At 42.8% G+C, this 22725-nt stretch overlaps 1 pseudogene; it reads right to left on the minus strand.

Moving 5' to 3' along the window:
• Nucleotides 1-4907: 4907 nt before the first annotated feature.
• On the minus strand, nt 4908-13747 carry LOC121399969 (annotated as a pseudogene).
• Nucleotides 13748-22725: the final 8978 nt, after the last annotated feature.

A 22725-nucleotide genomic window follows, 5' to 3' on the forward strand; every position in this document is an offset into this window, starting at 1 on the left:
CTCAGTGGCGGAACTACCGGGGGAGCAGGGGTGCAAGCGGGCCAGGGCCCCCCGGCAGCGCCGCACGCCATTGAAATCAACCCGGCAGCGTGCCGTACGGAGGGGCCCGGCTGCGCATCATGCACCAGGGCCCGTCCCCCTCTAGGAACGCTGCTGTGCACTCTCTATGAGTTTTGAATCCATCTCTTCTGACTCTAGTGAGTGTACTCCCATTATTCCCAGAGAAATGATCATAGCAACCCTTGAATCTGACCTTTCTTCTTTGTTGCTCCCTCTTCAGACATCTGCTCCTGCAGATACCCCTTCGGGGAGATGGACTCCACAGGAGTTAAGGGAGCAAGTATTGAGGGAGGTGCATGATTCTAAAATGGCAGGGCATCCAGGCATTTCTAAGACGGTGTCCCTGTTATCCCGTCATGTTTGGTGGCCATCATTCAAACTGGATGCTAAAGCCTTCGTTAATTCCTGCCCAGTCTGCCAAAGATCAAAGTCTTCTTGAAATTCTTCCCAGGGTCTGTTAATCCCCTTACCCATTCCAGTAAAACCTTGGTCCCATTTGTCAATGGACTTCATTGTTGATTTACCCCCTTCTCAGGGGAAAACGGTGATCTGGGTGGTGGTGGATAGGTTTAGCAAGATGAGCCATTTTGTTCCCCTTCCACACCTCCCTTCTGCTAAGACTTTGGTTGACCTATTTGTTACCCACATTTTTAAGTTTCATGGGTTTCCTGAAATATTGTTTCTGACAGGGGGGTTCAATTTGTTTAGAAGTTTTGGCGTGCCTTCTGTTCTTTGGTTGGGATTGAGTTATCATTTTCCTCTGCTTATCACCCCCAAACAAATGGTCAAACTGAGAGGGTAAACCAGTCCCTAGAACAGTACCTCAGGTGTTATGTGAGACGTTTTCACCTATTCACATCCAAGTCGTTGCTGCGCACTCCAAAGTCAAAAGGATCGCTCAGATAGATTGTTGGTTAAAAATTCATCCTTTATTGGTTTACATCAGTTTAAAAGAAGAAATGCTAACTCATGGTCTGGCGCGTTTCGTAACTATGTACTTCATCAGAGACCACTTCCAGTTACATATTGTGGATATAAGGTTTTAATGTGATCATTCAATATGTTCTATTAGTTTAAAGGATGATCCTTTTACGTTTTATTCTTTCCGTTTCACTGAAGATTAATTTTTGTGATCCCTATTTCATTCTACAGAGCTCATTCTATAAAGCAACTGACATCAAAAATGGAGTTTAGCCCCTGCGGCTGCCTGGTATGTAATCTGTGAATCCATTTCACTTCCATTCGCAACAATTTTGCCTGCAGGTTGCCACCCCTTTGTCCCATAGTTACATGTTCTATCCCTTATGCTTTAAGTTTCCTTATGTTGCTATTGTTACACTCCTTAAAATGTCTTGCCACCACCATGGTTTCACTTCCTAATTTTATAGAAATTATGTGCTCCCTCAGTCTCTCTTTCAATGGCCTAATCGTACAGCCTACATACTGTTTTGAACAGGCACCACATGTTAGTAAATATACTACAGATTTTGTATTACAGTTCACAAATTCATTAACTCTATATTTCTCATGCGTAACGCTTGATTCAAAACTATCCGTGACCTGTACAGTGGAACAAGTTATGCACCTCTTTGCTCCGCATTTAAACATTCCCTTGCTCTGCAGCCATGTACCCAGTTGTGGGCTTTTAGTATAGAGACTTGGTTCCAGAATAGACCCCAACGTGGGGGGCCTTCCTTGCCACTATCCTGTGTCCCGTCTGAAGTATCTCCTTAAAGTCTCTATCTGCATGTAGTATTGGCATATATTTGTTTATAATGCCCCTTATTTGGCCAAACTGCCTGCTAAACTTCAAACTTAGAGTCACCGGTTGCGCAGATTGACACCCACTGTTCCATCTCCTATTCCCTTTGTTCTCAATCAATTCCTTTCTATCCGCACATAAGGCGGATCTAAAAGCATCCTGTAGCACAACCAGAGTATAGCCCTTTTCCAAAAATCTATCTCGTAACTTACAGGCCTACTCAACAAAATTCTCCTCAGTGCTACAATTCCTGCGCAACCGTAAAAATTGACCCCTGGGTATTCCTTTATTGAGATGCCGGGGGTGGCAGGAGTCTGCCCTCAATAGGGAATTCCTTGAACATGGCTTTGAGTGAACTGTGGTTGCTATTCCCTTGGCATATATCACTAGATCCAAGTATACAATACTATTGGTACTGAAGGTGCTGGTAAATTTCAAATTAAGTTCCACACTTTCTAAATCCCTCACAAACTCACCAAAAGTTTCTTCAGTCCCCTTCCATACAAACAGCAAATCATCGATAAAATGATGATACAGGACAATGTGGTCCAAGTTAGGGGCATCTCCACCTAACACGTGGACCTCCTCCCACCAGCCTAGATATAAGTTGGCATATGTGGGCGTGAAGCGAGCCCCCATTGCCGTCCCACGTGTTTGGAGATAAAACACACCATTGAATGAAAAATAATTATGGGTTAGTAGGTACCAAATAGCTTCCAATACAAAATCCTTAACACCTTCAGAAAAATCACTATACCTGTCCAGATGGTATTTCACAGCTATCATGCCCTTATTATGAGGTATGCTCAAGTATAGTGATACAACATCTACATTCCTCAGGTGTTATGTGTCTGACAACCAGTCCACGTGGGCGGAACTGTTACCCTGGGCAGAATTTGCATACAATAATGCTACCCATTCTTCCTCTGGGGAGTCCCCTTTCTTTACTGTAAATGGGTTGCATCCCAAAGCTTTTTCTTTTTCTGGGTCTGGTTCCCCTGTACCTTCTGCCAATTCTTCTGTCGAACAATTATCTAAGGTTTGGTCTCAAGTGCATGAATCTCTGTCAGCAGCTACTGCTGCTGACAGATCACGTAGAGAGGCACCCCAGTATAAAGTGGGGGATCAGGTCTGGTTGTCTACCAAAAATATCAAGTTAAAGGTGCCCTCTCTCAAACTAGGACTCAGGTTTATTGGTCCATATCCCATTTCCAAAATCATTAACCCATCTTCAGTTCGCCTTCAATTACCTGTTAATTTTAAGATTTCCAATTCATTTCATGTATCCCTCCTGAAACCTGCCTCTGATATTCGTTCTTTGTCTGTTCCTCCCCCAGTGTTGGTTGAAGGTCAGCCTGAGTTTGAGATCCAAGAGTTCCTCGATTCCCGCCTCGTACGAGGTAAGCTACAATACCTTATTAAGTGGAAGGGCTATGACCCTGAGGAGAACTCTTGGGTCTCAGTAGAGGACATCAAGGCTGACAAACTCAGGAAGCAATTCCACCAAAAGTTTTCCGGGAAGCCTGGGGGTCCGGTGGCCCCCCCTGGAAGGGGGGGTAATGTAATGAAATTACCTGCACGGCGGGGTCGGCCGACGCTCCACCGACGGGGACGCCCGCCGCGTGTCTCCTAGGCACTATCTTTGTTATTAGGGCGCGCGCGGCGCGCCTCTTAAAGGCACAGGCGCGCTGGCGTGTTTGCGCCAGCGCGTTTTTGCGCACGTTTTGGCACGAATTTTGAATACTATTTAAGGCCCATTCAGTGTACTGTTCCTTGCCCGTGATAGAACTTGTTTCTTATGGTTTCCTGAGCCTAGTGCATCTGATCTGAATCTTGTCTGTCTGATAACCTGTGTTTGACCCTGCCTGTATCCTGACTACTCTGAACTCTGTATCCTGACCTTAGCCTGCCTTCGACAACTCTCCTGCTTAACCCCTTGATTTACAACCCGGTTTGACCCTTGCCTGCCTGACGATTCTGATATCCGCCTGCCTCGACCCAGCCTGTCTGACCATCCTTCTGCCTAATCCTTTTGTACCGTGACCTTCGGCCCAAAAGACTTTGCTAACAGCCGTGCCCCTTCGCCAGCCAGAACATCTCGCCTTGCACCCCTCGTAAAGTCCAGGTGGCACCCAAGTAAGCTGAGGGCTCCTCTTGAAGCCCAACGGTGGTCACACTACTGGTGAAGCCGAGTCGAGACCAGGGTGCTTGGCATTTGTTCTGGTATCGGGTGCCGGCCGTGACAGTAGTTTAACAATGGCTAGAGACATACAGAGATCAGTGAGACAGACAGAGGTATTGTGTAGCAGCAGGGTCACCATTGGGGGTACAGAAGTTAACTGCAGGCAGGGGCCCTTGTTGGACTGCTGAATTGCAGATCATCATTTTACCTGCAGCAGCCCAATTCTTCTGTTCAACTAGGTGGTTAAATGTGAATTTACGTTAAGACTGCTTTCTTGGGTTTTCTCATTTCAATTTTGAAACCGTGTTGTATTTATAATGCTTGATGGAAGAGAGATGTATATTATAAACACATCCATTAGCATATATAGGAAATGTCGTTTATTTGATAAACCTGAAAGCTGTTTCAGGCATCTCAGTAACAGCTGGTCATTATTATGGGATATGATAAGATGAGTAATGCTACCTCTTTATCATTTATACACAACACATAGATGATGGGGAGTAGGTAAGTCTGTTTGAGATAAGGTATTAAACTATATTAATCAACTTAGAAGTAGAGGTCAATAAAAATCAATCTTTAGCATGCCGGAGCCCTCTCGTGACCAAACAGAGGTACAACCATATATACTTAAATAATTCTCCAAATGCATGCTTATAAGTTAAAACATATAGTTTATTACATCGAAGTATTAAAAAACATTAGAAAATCCCCTTAGAGCGCCTAATGCGTTTCATGCTTACCTAGCACTTAGTCATAGGCAAAATCTTTTATGCCTATGACTAAGTGCTAGGTAAGCATGAAACACGTTAAGCGCTCTAAGGGGGTTTTCTACTGTTTTTTAATACTTTGATGTAGTAAACTATATGTTTTAACTTATAAGCATGACTTTGGAGAATTATTTAAGTATATGAGATAAGGTATTAGGCTAATGCCAGACATAGTGGATCTTGACCTGTGGAGAAACGCAGAGCGATAATCCATTCCTACACTTCACATACAGACAGGTGCCTGTTTTATATACAGGAATGTGTATATTACTCAATTTTAGTCTGGAACTACACGATGTGTCTTCTTGAGATCCGACGCGCTGAAAGGAAGCGTATGCGAGGAGACGGATGCGTCAAATATAAGGTAGGTAATAGAAATGTCTCTCAGCGTGTCGGATCTCAAGAAGACGCATCGTGTAGTTCCAGCCTAAGTGTTTGTCAAAGGTACACGCAGCCAAAATGTAGCATCCGTAATGTATTCAACATGGTAGAATACCTGCCCTATAGCATTACATACTCACAACTTTCTTAAGCATATTTTTTTATATTGTGCTACATCTTAAAATGCATTTTTTTTACTTGTCTTTACCTAATGACATTTGCGTTTCTCCCACCCCTTTAAATAGGAGGAAAAAGCAACAAATCCTCAATTACCCTCAAACTGACTTTCATACAAAGTGGCACAGAGAATTATTCTTAGAAACTGTAGAATTATGGGAGATAACCATATGAGCTCACACTCTGGTTTGCTTCCCCTTTATCCATAGCTAAGCATGGTATAACTCTGTCCCATTTTCTCCACAGATGAAGGAGTACCACAGAAAGCGACCACTCCAGCACCAACGGGAGAAAAAGTCCAAAGAATATGATCCTGATAACCCAGCACAGCTTTCTCCAGAGCCAGTAAGTCAAACTGCTCATTCATTGATCATCCTGCCTAGAGCAATGCAAAACAATCAGGCTTTTATTATGTAAAGTCTATCAGTCTGCGATTTCCAGCTTCATTTTATTAGCAGCATAAAAAAAAGGACAAGTACATTTAAAATCATTGATGGGTACCAATTAGTTAAGCATCACTCATTGAGCAGAGTCACTAACCCTTTAAACTGAACATTTAAAATCATTGGTGGGTGCCCGAATAAGGAACACCTGGGTAACATGGCAGCTCCTCTATTTCTATCAAAGTACCCAAGGAGGTTTTTAAAATGGAAGGGCCACACTGGCCAGGCCAAAAGTACATTTTAACTTCCCTTGTCCTTTAACTTTCCTGCAGAGGATTTGTACCTCCTGGGATATTTTCAGTGCACAGGCTATGTAATCTTCAGCTCAGTTTATAAAATGGGGCTATTAATGGACTATTATTAAGTTTCTAATGATAGGGCCATAATGGGCAGTGGTAATGAGCTACTTACCCATCAGCGGAATGTGGATCTGCTGTAAGATCATGTCCCTATTCAGGCCCAACATACCTGATGTAACGCCACATTTAATTCCCACTTATTCCCATGACAGTAAGGGCTCTTACAGACGAGCGTTTTAGCATATTGGTGGAAGAATTAGGGCAGGGGTGTCCAAACTACGGCCCGTGGGCCAAATGCGGCCTGCGATCCAATTTTAATTGGCCCGCAGCAAAGAGCAGAAGAGGAGCCGAAGTCACAGCAGCAGTTATTTTTTTAAACTTTCTGTCACTCCCCCTCCCTCCCAGAAACCAGGCATGAAAAAAAGCTACAGTGCTAAAAAAAAACCCGTTCTACCCTCTGGCTCAACTCCCCCGTTGATAGTTTTACAACTAAGATCTCCTTTACATACCAGCTCTCCTTCTGCAGCTGCCGGCTCCCCCCTCCCTGCCAGAAACTAAAGGTGGACTCCAACTGTGACTTACTTCCCTGCTGCCGCACATTCATTTCTATGTGATCACTGAGAGACGCGAGTGTTGAATGTGCTGCAGCTTGATCCTGCTTATCAGCGATCACGTAGAAATGAATGTGCTGCAGCAGGGAAGTAAGTCACAGTCGGAGTCCACCTTTAGTTTCTGGCAGGGAGGGGGGAGCTCCAGAGGGAGTGCTTGTGTGTAAAGGAGGAGACAGAGTTTTAAGCTTTTTTTTCATGCCTGTTTCTGAGAGGGAGGGGGAGTTACAGAAGGTGAGTGTCTAACGGAGAGAGAATAAACAATTGAAATATAAATTATTATAGACTACAGAGGCTGGATGTGGGGGTGAGTAACGGCTGGCTATGGGGACAGAAGAAGATCAGTGCAGTAGGGCACTAACATACCATAATGGCTTCACATTTAATTTTGCCTGGATCCAGCAGCTTCATGAATACTTAATGGTTCGAATCAAACAATGTCAGGCTGATTGGTCGGCCCCCACACATTTTCATCTCACCAAATCTGGTTTGGACACCCCTGAATTAGGGCAATAGGTACTGGTGGAAGAATAAAGGCATAGGGTATGGGTGGGAGAATAAAGGCATAGGGTATGGGTGGGAGAACAAAGGGTATGTGTATGGAGAGTAAAGGCAAAATGTACAGGTGAAAGAATAAGGGCACAAATTACAGGTGACAGAATAAAGGTGTACGGTTGAAAGAATAAGGGCACAAGGTTCAGGTGGGAGAATAAGGGCACAGGGTACTGGTGGAAGAATCAGGGTATGGGTGTGAGAATAAAGTATTAGCATATTGATGGAAGAATAAGGGCAATGGGTAAGGTTGGAAGAATAAGGGTATGGGTGTGAGAATAAAGTATTAGCATATTGGTGGAAGAATAAGGGCACAGGGTACAGGTGGAAGAATAAGGGTATGGGTGTGAGAATAGAGTATTAGCATATTGGTGGAAGAATAAAGGCATAGGGTATGGTTGGGAGAACAAGGACACGGTACACAGGTGGAAGATTAAGGGCACAGGGTACGTTTGGAAGAATAAGGGTACAGGTGGAAAAGAAAAGGCATAGCATACAGGTGGAAAAATATGGACACGGTACGGTTGGGAGAATAAAGGCAAATTGTACAGGTCAAAGAATAAGGTCACAGGTTACAAGTGGAAGAATAAAGGCATGGCGTAAGGGAGGAAGAATAAGGGCACATGGTACAGGTGGGACAATAAGGTACATGGTATGGGTGAAGAATGAGGGCAAAGGGTACGCGTTTGAGAGTAAAGGCTAAATGTACAGGTCAAAGAATAAGGGCACAGGTTACAGGTCAAAGAATAAAGGCGTACTGGTGGAAAAATAAGGTTCAGGTGGGAGAACAAGGGTACAGGGTACGTGTAAAAGAATAAGAGCACATGGCACTGGCAGAAGAATAAGGACACAGGGTAAGGGTAGGAGAATAAAGGCATAGCATATAGGTGGAAGAATAAGGGCACAGGGTACGAGTGGGCGACTAAATGTACAGGGTATGGGTGGAAGAATAAGGGGACGAGTGGCATACTAAAGGTACAGGGTATGGGTGGAAGAATAAGGACACAGGGTACGGTTGGGAGAATAAAGGTACATGGTACGGGTGGAAGAATAAGGACACAGGTATGGGTGGGAGACTAAAGGTACAGGGTATGGGTGGAAGAATATGGACACAGGGTACGGTTGGGAGAATAAAGGTACAGGGTAAGGGAAGAAGAATAAGGACACAGGTATGGGTGGGAGACTAAAGTCATAGTGTACGGGTCCAAAAATTAAGGCATAACATATAGGTGAAAAAATAAAGGCACAGGTGGGAGAATAAAGACATAGGGTACAGGTGTCTTTTTCTGCAAAAGTCTTTAAAAATCTTTTTGGGTAACCGGGTTCCCCCATACATATGGAACATTAACTATACAATGGGCTCATGTATAGGTCATTATAACAACTCTATTTTCTTTATTAAGGTTCCCTGGACTTGTGTAATGTAATGTATTTGCTGCAACATATATGTCCATGCCACTTTAAATTTCCCGCTGTATGCAAATTACGCAAAAAAGGCCTTTAGCGAATTTGCCCTAGGCATGAAATGAATGCTAGAGCATCTTCGCTTTCAATTGCATATATTGCAACGCTAAGCTAAGTAACGCTAGCGAAACATCACCAGCATTCAGCGCCCACAACGAAACTCCGCATTCCAGTGAATTAGCATTGTCTAAGTGAATTTTTGCCTGGCAAAGTGTTGCAATGGGTGTGAAGCGGACGCTGCCGTATTTTCGCCCTTGAGTAAATCTGCCCACAATCATCACTACCTGTAAGCTTTGGGGTTTCCAACCTCTACATGATAGTCAGGACCTGAAAGCTTTGGTTTTTAAAATCCTCTGCCTTTCCCTTTATTACTGGTTATCTGTATTTGTTTTTTGCTTTTATCCATTTTTCCTTTATCTTTCATCTTCATTCTTCCATTAATTCATTTTCATTTCTGATTTTCACTCTTTTCCTGGTGTTTCCTTTCCCCTTTCTTATACAGACTCCCTTGATTCAGTTTTCCTTATACAGACTTGCCCTTCATTCACTTTTCTGCATACGATAAGTTAATGTCAGGTATCTTGTGAGGCTACTATGGCTCCTAACCTAGGAAACTCTAAGAATGAGACAAAAGACTGCAGATCTTGGCCTGAGCTTCTCTGGATGCTGAGAATCCCCTCCTGCTCTGCATTTCACTGACGGTTACTTACACCCTTTGGCAGGCCAAGATCAGCACTGCTCAATATGTTGGCTCTCTAAAATACATATTAATAATAATAATGTACACAGAGAAGAGACCAGTTGGAACAATGTATAACAATGCTTTACACACCCTGAGCTCTTTTTAGTGGGGACTTTTGACTTGAAGCCTGGTATCTATTAGGAATTTGCCTGAATGTGAGAACGCTCTTTGTAATTCCTTATTTATTTCCTTCCTTCCATTTACTCATATCTAATGTTCATGACTTGTTATTGTGCTTCTAGTGGGGGATTATCCTGATCTGTTTTGGCTGAAGCGATACAGATTAATTTGTTTGTTGCTATTAAGTTCTGGACCCTGTAGTAGTACACAAAACGTTCACAGTAGCTGGGAGTAGAGCAAACAATACTAGGGAGGAAAGCATGGCTGAACTGCCAACAAGTTAGGAGAAAAGAGAGATAGAGAGGCAGATACTTGGGAAACAAGAATCGGCAGAGCAGAGTGACACATCTCAGTTTAAGATGTAACAGCGCCATCTACTGGCATTACATTAACAGTCAATACATAACACCCCTCCCCTCCTAGATAACATAATCCTCTAGGTGGCGGGGCCTTTGAATGACCCTTCTGGGCCGCTCCATTGGGACACTGATGACCTCTCCTTGTGGATTGGTCTCAGTATCTGCTGGTAACCCCTCAGGTACATCTACTGTCTGTTCAGCTGCAGGAATCTCTTCCTCTGGAAAAGCTAGAGGAGTTAAGTCACCTTGCAATTCAAACTGGCCATGGTTACCCTCTGTATTAGGACAAACATTGTCCCCTAGTCTGCTCCGCAGCTGATCAACATGTCTTCGAATAACACGGCCATCCGCAGTCTTAACCTTGTACGAGACAGGGCCTGTCGCTTCAACAATGACTGCTGGTATCCATTTTGGTCCCAGTGCATAATTTCTGGCATACACACTATTGACTGCTTCAAACATCCTCACTGTGGAGGTCTGTGCATTTTTATGGAATTTATCTTCCTGTTTATTTTGTACATCAGAAGCCAAGTCGGGATGCAGTCTGTCTAAACAGGTTTTAAGCCTTCGGTTCATCAAAAGTTCTGCAGGACTGCAGCCAGTGCTAGCAGATGGGGTTATGTGCTGCTGCAACAAAAACTTTGCCAGTCTATAATTCCAGTCACCATCAATTATCCTTTTTAATGCATCCTTTGTAGTCTGGACCATGCGCTCAGCTTGCCCATTTGAGGATGGATGGAATGGTGCTGTTGTAACATGACGAATAAGGTTACTTTCCATAAATGCTCTGAAGTCTGATGATGTAAACTGTGCTCCGTTATCGGATACAATAGTGTCTGGGAGTCCATGGGTGGCAAACAACTTCCGCAACACTTGAATGACTGCATGGGTGGTTGCAGATGCCACTGGAACAACTTCCAACCATTTGGAAAAGGAATCAACCACAAGGAAGAATGTCTGACCTTGAAAAGGCCCTGCAAAATCTATATGAAGCCGTGACCATGGGCTCCGCGTCACCTCCCATGGATGTACCCAGGCCTTAGCAGGGGCATGTCGATTGGTCTGGCAAGGGACACAACTTTTTACACATATTTCAATACATTCATCCATTTTAGGCCACCAGACATAACTTCTAGCAAGGGCTTTCATATTTACAATGCCTGGGTGACTCTCGTGTAGGGCTTTAAGAACATGGTTTTGCCCTGCTTTGGGAATTACCACTCTATTTCCCCACAAAAGGCAACCTTTGTATGCAGAGAGTTCATGCTGGCGTTTCTCAAAAGGTGTGAACTCTTCCTTTAAACGTATTTTTGGCCACCCCCTCCATACCCAGTTCAACACTCGAGACAATACTGGGTCAGTAGCTTTCATTCGGGCAATATCTGATGCCTGCAGAGGGGGACTAGGTAATGACTCTAGCATGAGGACCTCAGACAAGGCCGGTACTTGAAAATCAGGAGTGTTTACAGGTAAACGACTTAAAGCATCTGCATTACTTATTTCTTTTCCTGGGCGGTACTGCAACTCATAGTCATATGCATTTAGCAATAAACATCATCTCAGCATGCGTGGAGAAAGTATCTGCGCAGTAGGCCCATTATTTTTAAACAGACCCAATAATGGCTTGTGATCAGTAATTATAGCAAAACTTCTGCCATACAAGTACTCGTGGAATTTCTTTACCCCTGCCACAATGGCTAAAGCTTCCTTATCAATCTGAGCGTAATTCCTCTCTGTGGTACTCATGGTCCGAGAATAGAATGCAATGGGAGCCTCACGACCGCCACTTACAGTATGACTTAAAACAGCCCCTATTCCATAAGGAGAAGCATCACATGTGAGGTTAAGAGGTTTACGCAAATCATAATGTACTAGCACACTGTCTGATGATAAAAGTCTCTTGGCATCCTTGAAAGACTGCTCATGCAGGGCTGACCACTTCCAGGTAGAATTTTTGTCCAGTAGTCTGTGTAGTGGCTCAGCCACAGTAGCTTTGTCTTTCAAGAAGGAATGGTAGAAATTTAAAAGGCCGAGAAATGCTTGCAGCTCCTGTTTATTTTTGGGAACTGGAGCTTCATGAATGGCTTTTACTTTTGCATTTGTTGGATGTATTCCATTTGCATCAACTTTGTATCCCAGGAAATCAACACTTGGTACTCCTAAAACACATTTTTCTTTCTTAAGTTTTAACCCAGCATCTGCAAATCGCTGTAATACTGCTCTTACCCTTTCAGTTAATGATTCCATAGAGTCTGCTCCAATGAGGATATCATCAAAATATGGCACCACCCCTGGCAGGCTGGAAAGGAGGTCATCCATCAATTTCTGGAACACACCTGGTGCGATGCAAACTCCAAATTGCAACCGTGTAGCTTTAAATGCTCCTTTTTGTGTGATAATTGTTTGTGCATCAGCAGCTGCATCACTCAGAATCTGATTGACAGCAGGAGTTTGATATGGATGTTCCTGTAATGCCTTGTTGATATCCTCACTTCTCCATTTGGCTTCAGTACAGGCACTATTGGGGTGGCCCAAGTTGGGCGGGTTACTGGAATTAGCGCTCCTTGTTGCACCAAGCGATCTATTTCGGCATCTATTTTTGGACGGAGAGCAAATGGTACAGGTCGTGGCTTCATGCGTATTGGGGCAACTTTGGGATCCAGCAGGAATGATATTGGTGAGCCCTTAAATTTGCCAAGGCCTTCTTCAAATACACTGCTAAAGTCTTTGAGGATACTTTGCAAAGAGTCTGTCGTTGCATAATTTACTCCAGTTAATTGAATTCCTAGGGGTTCAAACCATTCTACTCCTAATAAGCTTGCTCTGTGTCCTTTTGTAATAATGAGGCGTAGTTTTCCTCTGTCTTTTCTATAGTGGACTTCAACAAAGCAGGCGCCCACAACATCCACAGGCTTTTTATTGTAATCCACAAGTCTAACTTCACATGGTAAAATAGGTGGGCCAGTAGTGGGCAATAATGCATGGAAAGTTTCCTCTGAAATTAAGGAATAGACACAGCCTGTATCTACCTCCATTCTACATTTAGATCCTTGTAGTATTACATCAGTGAATTTCTTTTTGTGCATTGGCTCATTTTCAACACTATTTATAATTTCTGAGACATAAATATCTGTTTCTGCTTCCTTCTCAGTAGTGTCATTTTGGATTTTTACTATATGTGTTGCATCCCCAGATGGAGTTGCTCTGGCTTGCTTGTGTCTCTGTGAATTATCAACTTGGCGGCAGACTCTCTGTATGTGGCCGCGGCGCTTGCATTTGTGACACACAGCATTTTGGAAATTACAGTTTCAGATGTTGTGGGTGCAAAATGATTTTTAAGATGCTTAATAATTTCCTCAACTGAGCAGTCACTGGGTTTAGTGGGGGATACCAGAGAGCGAACAATCTCATAAGTCTTTGAGCCTATAACACTTAGCAGAACTGCACGTTTCTGCACAGGGTCTGTCACCTTATTTGCTTCTAGAAAGAACTGCAGTCTCTCTGCATAGGAATCCCAGGAGGATGGCCTGGCAATGTCAAACTCCTCTATGTGACCCAGGGACACCATTATGGAAATAATAAAGTCTCTTAAGTTCCCTTTTACTCACTGGGATCTTGTAGTTGTAGATTTTTTATGGGTTATATCCGAATCCTTGTCGCCAGTATTAAGTTCTGGACCCTGTAGTAGTACACAAAACGTTCACAGTAGCTGGGAGTAGAGCAAACTTTACTAGGGAGGAAAGCATGGCTGAACTGCCAACAAGTTAGGAGAAAAGAGAGATAGAGAGGCAGATACTTGGGAAACAAGAATCAGCAGAGCAGAGTGAAACATCTCAGTTTAAGATGTAACAGCGCCATCTACTGGCATTACATTAACAATCAATACATAACAGTTGCTATGTTACTGTGTGTTTTTGCACATAGTATTTCTAAAACACCAATGCGTAGGTTAAGAATACGTACGTAGACATTTGAGACCATAGAGGTATTTCTGCACTGTACCTGCACATTTGATTACACATGATCTTGTTCTGCCTTTATATTTTGATAATGTTTTTGTTTTAAACAGTAATCATTGGAGGTGAGTGATCTCAGTATACTTGTACAGGGGCACCCAAATACTTAGCTACACTTATTCCCTATTGCCCCTTATTGAACTTCAGAACCAGAGCTGCTGTTCCCTTTACCAGACTACTAATCAGTTTGTGCCAGCACCAGATTCTTAAGCACTTGCTCTATTTCCATTCTGTTGGACTGGGCCTTCTGTTCAGCTGAACAATATATATATATATATATATATATATATATATATATATATATATATATATATATATATATATATATATATATATATATATATATATATATATATATATATATATATATTTATGCTAATTGGGGGCCTGTACTGGGTAGTTGGGTGAGTAAAGCTGAGCTGCAGGCAATGCAATTTGATTTGTTCTTCTTTCTGTGGATGTGGGAATTGTCAGTGTAATAAATATTCCTAATGACCTGCTTACACTTATGTAAAGAGTATTAAATCTGATCATGTGACCTGCAGAGCGTTGCTGCCCCAGCAGCACCCGGATATTCACTGTGCAGCCACCAAAGGTTGCTTGTGGCTCCTACTCCCAGCACCCTTCTGACGTTAGGAACAGTAGTGCAACAGAACATGGAAGGACACATGTTACTCATGTGTTGTAATTGAAGGTTGATATGACAAATTAACTTCAAGTATGTTATAGAATTCTCAGAAAGTTTTCAATTGATCTTCATTTTTTATTTTGTTTAGTTTTTTTTAATTGCCTTCTTTTTCTGACCCTTTCCAGCTTTCAAAACCTGGTCACAGTTAAAAAGAATTACTCTGTGAAGCCTGCAGTGTGATTATTTTTGTACTTTTTAAGGTCCATATTCCAGTTCCTGCCTGGTTGCTAGGGTAATTTTAGTCCAGCAACCAGATATGTCCCAACTTGATTGCTGCTGAATAAAAAGTTAGATAATTTCAAACGAAAAAAAAAAAATGAAAACTGAGTGCAGGTTGCTTCAGATTATCATTCTCTATATTATACTAATAGTTGATTTTAAGGTGAACAACCCTCATAAAATCATTGTAATCGTGTCTTTGTTTCAGAAGCTGAATCAGGAGAAGCAACTGGAAGCCGAGTGGGACCAGCAGAGGGTTTTGGCTGCAAGAAGAGGCTGTATGTAGTATGCATATGTGGTTCATGTTCTTTATTTGTTTTTTAAATATAGATTAATAAGTAACAGTTGAAGAGGTCTCACATTGCATGGTTATTACATGTAAGTTAAACATTAACAGGTATGAAATGGTTTAGAGATGGAAGTGTAGGAGAGTGTTGAGAATGGTAGTGAGAGGGTGGAGAGATAGTGTTAATTAAGGTGGCCATACACTGAGAGATCCGCTCGTTTGGCGATGTCGGACTGATCCGATCGTGTGCTCCAGGGCCCAACGATCAGATAATAGTGAAGGGTAAACGGATGGTCAGATCGCAGGACCACATCAGCGAACAGATACCAGATATCCATCGTGGAAGCCCGTCGGAGGGCCCCAAACACGGGCCAACTCGTTCTGTCTGCAGCTTTTATCGACCCGTGTATGGCCACCTTTTGGGTGTAGAGTTGGTGAGGGGGTTTGTCATAGTGGTGCCTGCAAGGTAAATAGTTAAAAAAAAATTTGTACTGATTGCTTTTTGGGGGATTAGTTTGGTTATGTTTCCTGATCTGTTTTGATCTGCCGTCATATGTGTGGTTACTGGGTTGTTCTTGCAAGATAGACTGTCTACCAGTGGTGCCATTGGTCCCAGCAGTTATCGTTGATGTTTCCCAACTTGGTTGAGGTACTGGCCTTGGTCCATTTTTCATATTGTAGGTTGAAACTTATAAGATTGACGAGTTCATGTTTTGAGGGTGGAAAAAAAACTTTCCAGTGTTTCCCTATGAGTATTTTGCTGCTGTAGTAATAGAAAGTATTAGTTGTCTGTAGGGTTTCAGGATTTTGTCCAGGGGTATATTCAGTATTGCAAATTCTAAAGTTAGTATCATTGGTAACGTAGTTGCTTATTGTATGATTTGTTGTGTTGAGTGCCAAAAGTCTTTTATCTCAGGACATTCCTACCAGATATGTTTCATGTCTCCTTTGGTGTTACCCTCTCTCCAGCAGTTGGGAGACTATTTTGTGTAACACCTCGGGTGTCCTGTATCATCAGTATAGAATTTTCCTTTGATTTTCTGGTGCATTTGAGAAGGAGAATGGCATAGCACCTACCTTGTGTCCAATGTTTTGTGATACTTTTGTGTCTTTTATAAGGTGTATCTTGAGCACCTTAACTTTAAGCTATTTCTGTAGCAGGTGCCGTATTTGTAAGTACTTGGAGGACTCTTTTAAGTCATACATTTGGAGGGTGTGGTAGGTATCCATTTGTCCTTTATTGTGGAGTTGCCCTTTTGTGTTGGAGTTCCTTTCCTTCCAACTGTTTAGAAGGAATTCCATTTAGAATTCCATTCTAGAATGGAATGCTTCAGTTCTTCTATAGGACTGTGACTCTCTGGGAAGTGAGTTAGTATCTCTCGTATGTCTTTCGCCTCTGTACATTTAGTTCTGCTTGAGTCATGGGTGGAGTTCATGTTGTCATCTGTTACATCCTTGCCCTGTTCAATTTGTTATAGGGAATGCTTCCTAAATAAAGCCCATGTTGTTAACTTGTGCATGAGATGCTGCATATAGAGCTGTGATCTCTCTGTACATTTGGGCCCATGATCCGGTATGCTTTGAGGGTTTTGAACATGAATGGCCAGTAGACTCTGTCAAACACCTTCTCAGTGTCCAAAGCAAGTACAGATATGGGACTTGTTATCCAGAATGCTTGGGACCTGGGCTAGGACCTGGATTTTTCCACAATTTCCTCAATTATGCCTCAAGTCTACTAGAAAACCATGTAAACATGAAATAGACCCGATATGCTGGTTTTGTTTCCAATACAGATTAATTTTATCTTAGATTGGATCATGTACAAGGTACTGTTTTACTATTGCAGAGGAAAAAAAGCATTTGAGTCTATGGGAGACAGTCTTTCAGTAATTCTGAGCTTTCTGGATAATGGGTTTCCAGATAACGGATCCCATGTCTATAGTGCTGTCTGTTGTTTGGTTTTACATGCTTCATCTCTGAGTGCTAGAAGTCTCCAGGTGTGTTATGGGTCTTGTCTTCTTTTGCTGAATCCTGACTGGTGCAGATGTATGATTTGTGGTAGGAAGTTTGCCAGCCGGTTAACTATCATTTTGGCATATAGTTTATATATAGTTTATATAGAGATTGGTCTGTAATTGGCACACATAGTAGGTGGTTCGCCTGGTTTGGGTGTAGCCCAAATTGGTAGCCTTATAGAACTTGGTTAAATAGCTGGGAGAGATGTGGTGTCACAATCAACTGAAAGGTTTTGTACTATAAGTGTTTTAGTCCATCCAGGGGCTTTGGCTTATGACCTGGTGTTTAGTTGAGGATTACATTTAAAACTGGTTTTACGTGTGGCAGGTTGGCCTTTTGTAGAAAGATGTGGAAGTCATCTTCTGTGGGTGTTGAAGTCATCTTCTGTGGGTGTTGGAATTTGTTGTCTAGTTTTATGAGTTTTTTGTTTTACGATTCTTATTGAATTTTAACAGTGAAAAGGAAGTAAAGTAAGAAGGAGAAGGAGAGAAGAAAGGTGGAGGTAGGGGAGAGGCTGTGGCTGAAAGTTGTGTCCATCAACAGGTAGAGGTACAGTAGCTGCTGATTCCAGCCATGGGGTCCAGATGTTTTCACATTTATTTGGGCATCCTCATGCAAAATAGATAAGCTTGTATATTTCCTTTTGTGAGTTGATTAGGTTGATCCATCAATAAAAGAGAAGTAGTCTCATTAGGTATCTAGTATGTAATCTAGGCACCAGGGACTCAAGTAGCCCAATAAACATGTTGCGTGGTTGTGTGTTTGTGGGAGCGTTGTGTCCATGTTCATAAACTCCACAACTTGGCTCCAGAGTTTCTGTACTTCAGTACAATACCATAGTAAGTGCAGAACTGTAATAGTAGGGGGTTTTGCACCTTGGTCTTGTCTCTTTTGCTTGCCAAGGTTTGGTATAGGTTCTGGATCTAATCAGACCCCTTCTCGCTTCCAACTTGTATTTGACCCTATGCCGTGGGTCGTATCTTTTGGAAATTAGGTATTTGTATGTGTTTGAGAGGAGTTTTGATCTAGCAGGTTGGGATATTGGGTACTGTAAGTCTGTATATTGAGTTTGTAGTGGAGTTGCTGGAAATTGCTTTAAGCAGAGGTGAGTAATGTGTGCAATGGGGTAATACCCCATTCGTATAGAGATAATTCACACCCAGCATAGCCCAGGTTCCTGCTTCAGGGAATGCTGCAATATGTGAAAGGTTACTGTTGTTGTATTATTTGTTAGGTGTTGCGTGGCATCCCAAGCATTTTGGTAGCCCTCAAAACAGGTAGTATTGGGCTAATATCTTTTTGGCTACTGTATATGGTATTGTGTAAACTTTCCACCGAAGTGAAGTACAGTGTTTCAAGAATTGAGGCTGGATTTTCAGTGATAAATACATTCCAGTTAGTTACGTGGGAGCTTTGGGAGGCCAAGTAATATAGTTCATAATTGGGTAAAGCTAATCCTTACTGGTCTTGAGGAGAATTGAGGTATGTGGCATGAAGTGTGTCAGTGTTTACAGAAATGTAGGCAAGAAGATCATCTTACATATATTTATTCTGCCTACTAGTATTATTGGTATTGGTATTATTGTCCAGCGCCCAAGTATCCTTAAATTTGCAAAAGAGCTGGTATAGGTTGTGTTGATGAAATAGCGCCAGATCTTTAGTTATAGACATTCTAGGTATTTAAAGGTATTGGCCACTTGGCCCAAAGTGCTGGACTATATGTAGAACTGTGGTGAAAGAGTTTTAGGAAGGGTGCCCAGTGTGAGGTGAAATGTGAGGGGCAAGATTCCATTAATCCTAACATTAGTTTGAGCCACTTTGTAAAAGTTGGACTGAAGCCAGTTCTACTAATGACCTTCCAAAGATATGGCCATTTGATAGAATTGAATCTCTTAGCTGTGTCAAGTGGCACCACTAATCTGGAACCTTCTGGTCCCGGAGATTTCCCTGGAGGAAAATATATGATAACGCTATTTTATATTGAGTAATAGGGGAATCCATATATTTAGTTTGTGGTTGTGAGAGTTTTGGTAGGGGGTTGTGTCGAGGTAGTTGTGAAGTTCTGAATTGGTGTAGTGGGCAGTGAACTTGTGGAGTGAAGAAGAGAATTTGATCAATTCCAGCAGTTGAAAGGGTCAGTGTTACTCTAGTGGAGGATTTCATTTTGGGGATGGCTGCTCTCAGGTGGCCTAGAAAGAAAACAAGCGGTTTGCTGTTCTTGTGGACATAAGCACAGGTATTGCTAGTGCCGTGTAGGAGTTGTTTGTTAGTCAAGTCTATTCTGTGCAGGTTAAGGTGACTGAGGGCCGCTACAAACTCGTTATGATTATGTGAAGTAGGGTTAGAGGTATACAGAGATTCAAAGTGACCCACAGCTGCCTCTAGTTCTTGTGCTCTAGTGCTCTCAGGATTCCCCTAACTACAACTTTGAAGGCATTCCAAATTACTGGAAGGGAAGTTGTGTTTTTGTTATCCTGCCAGTGTAGTTTATTAGAATTTATCTGACTCTGTTAGGGCAGAGACACGTGGAGATTTGGGGAGATTAGTCGGCCAGCAACAAATCGCCTCTTCTTCGGGTGACTAATTCTTCCAGCCGGCTGGAATCTAAATCGCTGGCAGGATGGTACTCTGAGCGCTTCATTTTCCGAAGTTGCCCAAGTTTCCGCGCGAGGCAACTTCGGGTGACTTTGGTACTTCGGGAGTACCATCCCGCCGGCGATTTAGATTCTAGCCGGCCGTAAGGCAGTTCTGGGAGAATAGTCGCCTGGAAAGAAGGTACCATTTGTCGCCGCTCAACTGAATCTCCCCGAATCTCCACGTGTCTCTGCCATTACTATTGGGGATCTTTAGCCAGAAAGGGCTCAGTTTCCATTTTCTGTGTAAAGGATTTGGGTAATAGTTCTAATGAGAGGAGCAGGGACGAGTGATCCAAGTTGCTTGAAATGGAGATTAGAAGTCAGCACTCACCCTTAGGGTATATTGGATGCAGGTGCAGGTCTGAGGTCACTTTCACCCGTTCTGTAAACAAATTCGATGAACAGACAGCACCACACGTGAGATATATTCTTAAAAGGCCTTTATTCCAAAAGGGCTTATTTCAGGACAGACAAACAGCAGCGACGTTTCAGGCTCACAATCGCCTTTTTTCAAGCTACTGGATACAAATTAGTGAAAGCATTTTATATCTTCTATCACGCCGCCATCTAGTCAGTGGCTAATCAAAATATCAACGACACAGCTGCATTCACTTACAATGGTAATAAATATATACATTGTTGCAACTTAAATATAAAACATTGTGACAAACAAGTCCATCTTGATAAGTTATTGGAACCTGTCCATTGATACAGATGCAGCCACTTGTTTTTGTCTGTTTAACGCGCTGTAACTCAAGATAATCAGCAGCAAATGCGGATATCTAAAGTTGTCTCCGCGTTTATCGCAGTTATCTAAATGCATTACCAGCTCTGACCACTAGAGGTCGCCACATGCTAGATATTGCTATAGCTGTTGGCTTAACATGAGTTACAGAGAGAGAAGAGAGATCGTGCCATTCCACGATCTCCTTCTATGCTGAAGAAACGGGATCTGCACCTAGACATTTAAAGAGACAGTTCTGAATACCACCTGGTATCTTTAGGATACATTAGTGGGGTAGTACTAATAAAAATGTGTAACCCAACTCTGGGGAAAAAAAAAAATCCATGATCAAAATGAACTCTTAATGCTTTAGCCATCCATGCACTTTCCTCTATATCATTGGGCTGCATGACTATGAGCTGCGTTAATTAACAGATGGTTTCACAATTAATATGTATTGAACTTTTTTTTCACTGTAACATTCAGTAAAGTACAGATAAAGAGAAGTTTTGAAGCCATTACTTCAGCTGGAGTGTTGGTGGCCTAGTGCATAAGTGTTTGCTTTTGGTGGTAAAGGTGCTAGGTTCAATTCCCCTCTATACCTTAAATTTTTACAATTTTTTCTAATTAATACTGAAATGTAAAGTTTACATTTTATACTCAATTAAGCTTAATTTATGTTGCATTGAAGCAAATAATGAATCAAAAGACAGTGACATCATCAATTTATCAAATTAGTTCTAGCAACTTCGTGAAATTTAGCCTCAATAATAAAATTCCTGAATAAACAACAAATAAATGGTGCCACTGAAGGCATCAGCACCAAGCACCCATAATTTTTTTAAACACTGGAGCCTGTGTACTGTGCCATCTTTGCAAACCTCGCAGGACCAAGATATAATGCATGTGCACGTGAAGCTAGCCAGCTCATTGCCTGATGTACCAGAACTTTTACAGTTGATTCAAACAATGTTTTATATGGAGGTAGTGGCAGCGGTAGATGATTTTACTAAATTAATACAGGAGTTTGATCCAGGGCACATGGAGTGTCTCCAGTGTCGGACTGGGGGCCCAGCCACAAAGTCCTATCTTCCACCAGCTCTCCCCCCCCCCCAAAGCACCCACACACGCATGCAGGCCCAGACTGGCAGAGGGGTTGCTGTAAGATGCCATAATCAGTCACTATTTAGTGGGCTGGTGGGGAGCTAATTGGGCCTCTGTGTAATTGGAATGCCAGGACCTATTTTGTTTCCCAGTCCAGACCTGCATGCATGTACATGTTTCCAGAGCATCAGCGTGTCTGGGTTCAGGGAGAGGAGGAGAGGGAGTGCAGGGAGTGGGTATGGGCCCAAAAGAGCTGGATTTTTTCCCAGTGTCCCGTCAGCCCAGTCCGACCCTGATATCGTCTCTACGGGAAGGACTACATAGACGATTTCCGTGGAATCCGACGCACTGCGCAAAAACTCAGGTGCGTTTGCATCCGACAGCATCTGATCAACTCTGCGACACCATCTGACAATGCATTGACTTACCTTATCTCCGTCGCATCTGATTTGACGCCTGCATTTTTGCGCAGCATGTCGGATTGCACGGAAATCATCCGTGTAATCCTTCCCTTAGGTGTCCTGGAGACCAAGACAGATTTAGTACAATCTGCAGTTTGCAGACGTACCACTGGAGTGCCGACATGGGGGGCCCACCAGGTTACAAACCTCCACGCCTCCCTATGCACATACGCGAACGGCGCCACAAGTAGTTTTATTTGGGGGGCCCGGAGATCAGGGGAGGGGGGCTGGCCTCACGGGCCCAGTTCAACACTGGTGAGAATACATGTGTGGCTACACTGGGCTTTTGCAAAACTGTGCAATAAAGCATCATAATCATTATTACAATAACAGAGTGCATTCCTATTCCCAAGACTTTGCACAAGAAAGGGCTTACGCCACAATCTCCAGCCACAACCTCTTAAGGCCCCCATACACGGGCTGATAAAAGCTGCTGACAGACTGAGTCAGCAGCTTATTGGGCCGTGTGTTAGGCCATCCGATGGGCGTCCCCAATCAATATGATGCCAATCGGTCAAGTGAAAAAATCAGTTCGTTGATGTGGTCCCGTGATCCTACCGCCCATTTGGACTCCATTTTGATCCGATCGTTTGGCCCTAGGGCCCACGATCGGATTAGCCCAATATCACCCACCTCAATGTGGGCATATCGGGGAG

Source organism: Xenopus laevis, chromosome 2L (genome assembly GCF_017654675.1).
Source record: "Xenopus laevis strain J_2021 chromosome 2L, Xenopus_laevis_v10.1, whole genome shotgun sequence".
Lineage (NCBI taxonomy): Eukaryota > Metazoa > Chordata > Amphibia > Anura > Pipidae > Xenopus > Xenopus laevis.